Here is a 9,010-nt window from a genome sequence, read left to right as displayed (position 1 = left end):
ACTGAGATTTCTCAAATGATTGAGATTTCTGTTGACTGTATTTTTTCTTTATCTATAATTACATTTAGAATTAATCAACATTAAAAGTCCTTTCTTTCTTCTAATTAAACATTAATTCTTTGGTTTAAAATCAGTATGAGTGTTGAAATAAAGAAAACACATGTAAACACATGCATCTGTTAATAATTTATGAGATCACAAAATTTGCACTAAAGATCGAAGTTTCAAAGGTGGATTACTTCATGTAATGGTGCAATTATTTAACTATTTGGATTAAAAATAGATGTATTCATAACATGTCCCTCAATAAACTAATTCAAAGTGTATTTAATAGTTAAATATTTAAGATAAAATCATTTTGAAGAACTAGAAAAATATAGCTGAATGAGTTTGTAATTCCCAAATGGAGAAAAACTTGTGAAGCATAAATACATTGGAAGAGGAAACACCTATTGAAAAAATACTGGGTACCCGTCCCCTGAAACTCCTGGAGAATTTTGTGTTCCACAGTCTCCGAGGAAAAATTGGGCGGGGATTCATCCACTAATTGCCAAGTTTTCGAGGTAGTGGAAAACAAGGGTTGGGACATGGGCAGCCACTTGCAGGAGATCCAGGAGCGGCAGAAGTTACCGCGACAGCTTCTGGCGCAGCAGTTGGGAGCTGAAAGTGCTGCCAGTATAGGTGCTGTGTTAAATAGCAAAGATGAGCAGAGAGAAATTGCTGAAACAAGAGAAACTTGCAGGGCTTCCTATGATACCTCTGCTCCAAATGCAAAACGTTAAGTATCAGGATGAAGGAGAGACAGATGAAGACAAAATGGAAGAATATAAGGATGAATTAGAAATGCAACAGGAGGAAGAGAATTTGCCATATGAAGAAGAGATTTACAAAGATTCTAGTACTTTTCTTAAGGGAACACAGAGTTTAAATCCCCATAATGATTACTGCCAACATTTTGTAGACACTGGACATAGACCTCAAAATTTCATCAGAGATGTAGGTTTGGCTGACAGGTTTGAAGAATACCCTAAACTGAGGGAGCTCATCAGGCTGAAGGATGAGTTAATAGATAAATCTAACACTCCTCCTACGTACTTACAAGCAGATATAGAAGCCTTTGACATCAGAGAACTAACACCCAAATTTGATGTGATTCTTCTTGAACCCCCTTTAGAAGAATATTACTGAGAGACTGGCATCACTGCTAATGAAAAATGCTGGACTTGGGGTGATATCATGAAGTTAGAAATTGATGAGATTGCAGCACCTCGATCATTTATTTTTCTCTGGTGTGGTTCTGGGGAGGGATTGGACCTTGGAAGAGTGTGTTTATGCAAGTAGGGTTACAGATGTGAAGATATTTGTTGGATTAAAACCAATAAAAACAATCCTGGGAAGACTAAGACTTTAGATCCAAAGGCTGTCTTCCAGAGAACAAAGGAACACTGCCTTATGGGGATCAAAGGAACTGTTAAGCGTAGCACAGGTGGGACTTCATTCATGCTAATGTTGACATTGACTTGATTATCACAGAAGAACCTGAAATTGGCAATATAGAAAAGCCCGTAGAAATTTTTCATATAATTGAACTTTTTTGTCTTGGTAGAAGACGCCTTCATTTATTTGGAAGAGATAGTACAATTTGACCAGGCTGGCTTGCAGCTGGACCAACTCTTACAAATAGCAACTACAATGCAGAAACGTATGCATCCTACTTCAGTGCCCCAAATTCTTACTTGACTGGATGTACAGAAGAAATTGAGAGACTTAGACCAAAATAACCTCCTCCCAAATCTAAATCTGATCGGGGAGGTGGAGCTCCCAGAGGAGGAGGAAGAGGTGGAACTAAAGCACTTTGCTTTAGTTTCTCCAAGCTGCGGGAATATTTTAGCCAACCTCCGTTGCAGTTGTCACTGTCCAGTTTTGTCCAGAATAAATGAGTCATCCTGTCTTTTGTCATGTGCATGTAACTGAACAGAATGGAACAACACAAATACCTTCACTTTCAGAGACTGAATTTATTCTGATAGATTTCAACTAATTACAAAGGCTTTTGCTTTTTAGAAATAAAGTGAGCAGTGAAAAAGACCCAATCTGGAGTATCATACTAGTGCTGACAGTAGTTGATAATGGGCATCCTGCCACTGCTGTCACAGCAAGTGGGAAGCTGTTTGACAGCCTTGATGGAATGGAGTTGGGACAGACGGTAAACTTCTCTTAGGCTTTTAATATTTTCTTGTTGAAACAATAAAAAGAGACTTCTTTTTTCTTCCTTTTTGAAAAATCTTAAATAACTCATATAATTTGACCACAGAAGAAATTGAGAGACTTGGAACAAAATCACCTCCTCCCAAATCTAAATCTGATTGGGGAGGTGGAGCTCCCAGGGGTGGGCAGGGAAGAGGTAGAACCTAGTAGGCAGACTTTACAAAGAGAAAAAAAAAAACTTATTATAATCTCAGTTGTGCAGCTACTGATGACTGTTAATCATACTTCCTAAAAAGCGAACAAGGACAAATATCCAAGTGCTAGAACTTTGGTATGGACTTGATCTTGGATTGACTTTCAAAACAGTTTCATATTCCTTAACAAAATAAAAGAATTGGAGGCAACAGAGACACCTGGTTATCAGGTACTTGGTTTAAACATTTTGGGGAATAAAGTACTTGGTGATGAGGAAATGACATGCATCTTTAAACTTGTTATGGAGAAAACAATGTAAAACCAATTACAGAAGACCCTCAACTTAAGAAGAGAGCTTGGAAAATGGAACTACAGTTGCCTTTTAAGGGACTGGTTTTCCAGATCAGTTAGTTGTGTGAGACTTTATGTTGTCATTTCTCTTTCTATACTGTAACCCATGTTTTAAATTAATTTGCTGAATGAAATAATGCCATTATTGTTCTTGATAAATATATTTTTTATTTTGTGTATGATTTTTCTAATGAAACTTTAAACCATTAAAAAAAATTGGAAGAGACTGAAAAGAAAAAATTTAGTAAATTCACAATCATTGATACTTGAAGGCACCATCATCCATAATAGCCAACAAATGGAAAGAATCCAATGTTCGTGACAGTAAAATGAATAAGTAAATTGTGACATTTCATAAAAGGAGAAACAGTAAGGATGCATGAATTACACTACTTGAAAACATTCATGAATCTCAGAAACATACTACTCAGTGGAAAAAACCAGACACTGATTTCATGCTTCATTATATAAGATTAAAAAATAGGTAGGGGCTTCCCTGGTGGCGCAGTGGTTGAGAATCTGCCTGCCAATGCAGAGGACACGGGTTCAAGCCCTGGTCTGGGAGGATCCCACATGCCGCGGAGCAACTAGGCCCGTGGGCCACAACTGCTGAGCCTGCGCGTCTGGAGCCTGTGCTCCGCAACGGGAGAGGCCGCGACAGTGAGAGGCCCGCGCACCGCGATGAAGAGTGGCCCCCGCTTGCCGCAACTAGAGAAAGCCCTCGCACAGAAACGAAGACCCAACACAGCCAAAAATAAATAAATAAATTAATTAATTAATTTTTAAAAAAATTAAAAATAATTTTTAAAAAATAGGTAAAATTAATTTATGGGTTTAGAAGGAGAGTTGGTTATCTTTGGGAGATGGTATAACTGGCCAGGCAAATGAGAGCATTCCTAAGGTGTTGGTAATATTCTGCTTCTTGGTCTTAGTGCTGGCTCCATAGGTGTAGACACTGTGACTATACATTGCGCTGTGCATGTATAATTTGTGAAGTTTTCTGTATTTTTTCATATATTAATAAAATTTGTGAAATAATTCACAGGCATGAAAATTTTCTGGACTACCAGACGAACAAAACCCTTGCAGTTTGGAGAAAAGATAAAACATTGGGATTCATAACTGGCAAAAGTTTAAAACCCTAGGAATGCTCAATGTTAGAGTAAGGCAAAATGAATGTTGTCTCATATAAATTGTGACAAAACTAGTTCAAGTGTTCTTTATAGCAATTTTGAAACAGGATCAAAAGTCTTAAGAACGGTCACTTCTATAATCCTGTAATTTCTTTTCTAGGAAACTTCCAAACTCCTATCTGTTAAGTCAATTTTCTGCTGTTTAAATTTTACTTTCACTACATTTCTTTTTTTCAACTAACTACTTTTCCATGTGCATGCAATTAGCTTATTTTTATTGCACAGGTAAAACATCCATTTACATCTTTGTGAAGAACATTAAATCTGAGATTTTCTCTCATTTTCGAAACTCTTTCTCCTTGCATCTCGGTCAAGCTACTTCTAAGCAGCTTATTCAAAATAAGGTAGTTCATTAAAATGATTCACAGAACAACAGAATAAGAATTTTCTTGAACTTCTTGACGATCTAGAACCAAGAAGTATGAAGCTGTCAGGGATTCATATCTTTTTGACATTTTTTCTCTCTCTCTCGTCTTAGAACTTCATGGTCTCTCATCTCTGTTCTGCATGTGAAGGACACATTCTTCTCTCCCTCTGTTTCTGAAGACTGGCTTTGCTTCAGGATGGTGGCAGTCATATACTATGTCCAAAAGTAGCAGAGAAGAACAAACTTGACTCCCCATTGGAGGTATTCTTTTACCTCTAAACTTTGTGCTCTGTTGCCTGTGCTTAGTCATGCTGGCTCTGCACCTTTGTCTAAAAGAATGTTGCCTATAGCCTGAATATACATAATAGCCCTTTCTCAAGGCTCTGCATCCCAGGCTTGACATTTAAACACAAAACACTTGTCATTCATATAGAGATAAAAAGATGCAGAACAGAAAATAACATTTGTCTTGTTGAAGGTTTATAGGAACATGTGACCAGACATATATGGACAGCTGCAAGAGCAAAGGATTATCACGTCCTCTCTGGGGTCGGGTGAGCACCAAGAAGTCTGCAATAACCAGCTACCCTTCCTCCCCTTTTAGTATAAAAGAAGCCTGAATTCTAACTTGGGTAAGATGGTTCTTTGGGACACTAGTATGCCAACTTCTCAGTCTGCTGGCTTTCTGAATAAAGTTGCTATTCCTTGTGCCAACACCTCCTCTCCATTTATTGGCTTGTTGAGCGGTATGAGCTTGGACTCTGCAACACAAATTTTCTCAGTTCAAACAACAAAAAAAGATAGCTGTTGTTGAATTCAAATTCAGGAAGAGAAACTGAATGGCGTAGGTTAGGTCACTAGGCTTCCCTGAGCAGTCAACCTATGGTCCAAGCAAAATAGCCATGGAGTACAAACACAGCATATAGAAAGCTGTAACGTCCTAGAGAGGATGAGATGGACAGGGGGAAAAATCTATTATACTTATTATGGCTGAATTATCCTCAAAGCGTATGTGTAAGTCCTAAACTCCCTTACCTCAAATGTGACATTATTTGAAATAAGGTCATTGTAGATGTAATTAGTTTTTTTTTCAAATACTGGAGTAGGAAGGGCATCTAATCCAATAATACTAATGTGCTCATGAGAAGAGGAAAGACACTAGGTTAAAGACAGTCATGTGATGACAGAGGCTAAGTTTGGTGTGATGCATCTATAAGCCAAAGGATGCAAAAAAATGGCCGGCAAACACCAGAACCTAGAAGAGGCAAGGAAGGATTCTCTCCTACAGGTTTTAAAGAGAGTATGTCCCTAACTGACATTTTGATTTTGGACTTCTAGATCCAGATTGTGAGGCAATAAATTCCTCTTGCTTTAAGCCATCTGTACATCAATATTTTGTTACAGCAGCCCTGGGAAACTAATACAATACCTCAACTCAATTAAATAATTGCCAGTCTAAACCACAGCCATTAGGGCAGGTTCTGGAGCAAAACCAAAGGAGTCAGTAAGGTAGCATACTGCTCAGTAGCTTTGATGCATGAGATAAATATCCAAACATATGTCAGCAAAACTGTAATAGTAATTGGATATTTAAGTCCATTCTCAACACTCTTATTCAGCATAGTACTGGAAAAGCCTAGCTAGGACAATAAAGCAAGAAAAGGCAAGAAAAGGTATATAGATTGGAAAATCATGTCATTTGCAAATGACGTGATAGTCTATGTAGAAAATTCAAAGGGATTAACAAATCTAGATGATTTTAAAATTAGAGATGATAATGTCTTTACTATAACATGTCTAAAATCTGGTAAGTTTGAAGAGTGGGACACGTGTTTCAGTCTACACTCTGGTTTGGTAATACACATGTACAGACGTGCCTGTTCTAGACATTGACAGTAGCCTACCCACATTTATAGAACCTTTGAGGATCAGAAAAGAGTTAAATATATCTTGAATTTCTACGATATAAGGCCGTTTGAAATGCATATGGTGTCATTTCTGCTGGCACATATGAAGAAACCAAATATTGAGCCAACAGCTGATATTTCATAAATGTTTAGTAGGAGATGGAACAAAATATGTTTGAAAACCCAGCAAGATTTTTGTTATCAGATTATCTCAGTCGGAACTAATTCCTAATATGTCTTTCAATTACTCTAATTGCTTTATATTTCTCTATAATAATGCAATAATTTTAAATTAAAATAAATTATCCTCAAATCTTACATTGCAAAAAAAACCCCTTATTTTTAAATTGTGCTTTTTAGAACATGGGTTGATTAGTGCCATTGAAGCAATGTTGTACTGAGTGGTTAATGTTGCTCAAAGATACACTGGAGTTTAAGTCAATAGGAAATAAAAAAAGATTATTCCTGATTTTCATGAATATGCTGCAGTCCCTATTTTTACCACCTAGTTTGAAAATTATGACTTTGTTCACTTTCCCCAAAGTAGTAACACATTGCTTTATCCCTGGAGTCTTTTACTCTGCAAAATTCTTAGCACATCTATCATTGTTTGTTTTCTGCCTAGAAGTTGGTGACATCTCAGTTTGCTTAGTTTTAGGTCAAGCATTGCAACCATAAAATCTTAAATCTTTTCTTTACCCTTAAAACTGCCCAGGTGTTTGAGACATCGCATACCAGTTCTCAGTCCAGCCTGCTGGGTTCTTACTCATCTTGGAGGGGAGATTAGTGAGTCTCCCCTGGAATCACTATAAACTGTATCAAATCTATCATGGATGTAAATCAGTTGAGTAGTGACATTTGTAAGATTGTTGACATCACACATCTTTCAGAACGTTGATGGCATATTAATGAAAAAATCCTAAACCAAATATAAGCAAAACAAATCCAGCAATGTTAAAAAATACACCATGACCAAGGTGGGTTTATTTCAAGCATAAAGACTGTTTTAAACATTTATTAGTGTAGTTCACTCTTATTACTAGAATATAAAAGAAAGTCTGAATTATCATCTCATTACTGCAGAACAAGCATCCGATAAAATTCAGCAGCAATTCATAACAGAAACTACTAATAAACTAGGGAGACGAGGGAACTTCTTTAACCTGATTAACAGAGCCTACCAAAACTACCACAAATATCAAATGCAATAGACATTTATAGTGAGGAACAGGACAAGGATGCCAGCTATCACTACTTTTACTCAACATTCTATAGGAAGACCTATGCTATACAATAAGGAAAAAAAAAGAAGGGAAAGGGGCCTTGAGCTCTTAATTTGTCTGTACTTCTAAAGGTAAAGCTCTATGAGAGCAGGCTAAGGAAAGAGAAGCAGAGGAGTCACACAAAATCGTAAAATGAAATCTTACTTGAATTACAGTTAACAGAAAAGGAGCTGCGGGATTAATTTGAATCACTACTATCATGAAATCAGAAAAAACACAGCCCTTCAGTGCGAAAAAGGAACTAAGAGCCCTGATTTTATCTTTACTTGTTTTAAGGTGAAAATATAAACAAACATCTTGGGGAAGTTCACTGGCATCCTTAGAGTGGTTAAAAGAAATAAAAAGCTCCAAAGAATTTTGAGGTGGAATGCATTACTATTGAATTATTTATTAAAAATTAGTTCAGGTTTGAAAAGAAGATTAGTTTTACAGGTACCATCTGGACTTAGCAGATATTAAGCTTGGTTTATTTGGGGGGACATCATAATAGAACTGAAATCGTGGAAACACTTTATAGAGTGTGTTGATAAGTGTTGTTTTGGTGATTCAGTAGAGGCATTGAATAAAAAATCAATATACAAAATTATGTTGCATTTCTTCACACAAGAAACAAATTAACAGAAAGAGAGGTTAAAAAAGAATCTCATTTACAATTGCATCAAAAAGAATTTAAAAAAGAATAAAACACCTAGGAATAAATTAAACCAAGGAGGTGAACACCCATACATTGAAAACTATAAGACATTGCTAAAAGAAATAAAAAATGACACAAATAAATAAAAAGATATTGCATGCTAATGGACTGAAAGAATTAATAGTTTCAAAAAGTCCATGCTACCAATACAATCTACCAATTCAATACAATTGAAAACTTTACTTACTTTTTTCAGAAATAGAATAACATTTCTAAAATTTGTATGAAACCACAATAGCCCGCAATTGCCAAAGCAATCTTGAGAAAAAAGAACAAAGCTGGAAGTATCACACTTCTTGTATTCAAACTATATTACAAATCTCTAATAATAAAAAATTATGGTATTGGTATAAAAACTGACACAATGATCAGTGGAACAGAATACAGAGGTCAGAGATAAACCCAGACATATGTGGTCAATTAATTTACGACAAAGAAGCCAAGAATATACAATGGGGAAATGGCAGTCTATTCAATAAATGGTGATGGGAAATTGGTCAGAAGCTTCTATTTGACTTTCAGTTTCCATTCAACTACAAAATTCAGTCACATGACTGACATAGACCATTCTGTTGTAAAGGAAAATGGAATTGCCATGGGGATCTCTTGGATCAATCAGGATTATTCCATTATTGAGCTAGACACTATTGCCAGAACACCACCAGAGATCTCTCAGCAGGAAAGAAAAGAAAGATTGCAATGAAGACAAGAACTGTTGGCTTCCACCTGCTGAATATTTTTAGCTAGCTTTGGTTAAAGTCTGCCCTAGACTCTCCTTTTGAGTCCAAATCACCCACCAAAAAAAAAATTCA

At 36.3% G+C, this 9,010-nt stretch overlaps 1 pseudogene; it reads left to right on the top strand.

Annotated features, from left to right (window-relative positions):
- The first annotated feature begins 587 nt into the window (after positions 1–587).
- Positions 588–1,940, top strand: LOC133102219 (N6-adenosine-methyltransferase non-catalytic subunit-like; annotated as a pseudogene).
- The last annotated feature ends 7,070 nt before the right edge of the window (positions 1,941–9,010 follow it).

The sequence above is a fragment of the Eubalaena glacialis genome, chromosome 12, assembly GCF_028564815.1.
Source record: "Eubalaena glacialis isolate mEubGla1 chromosome 12, mEubGla1.1.hap2.+ XY, whole genome shotgun sequence".
Classification (NCBI taxonomy): Eukaryota; Metazoa; Chordata; class Mammalia; order Artiodactyla; family Balaenidae; genus Eubalaena; species Eubalaena glacialis.
The sequence above is the reverse complement of the archived record's forward strand: the minus strand, read 5'-3'. Positions and strand labels throughout refer to the sequence as shown.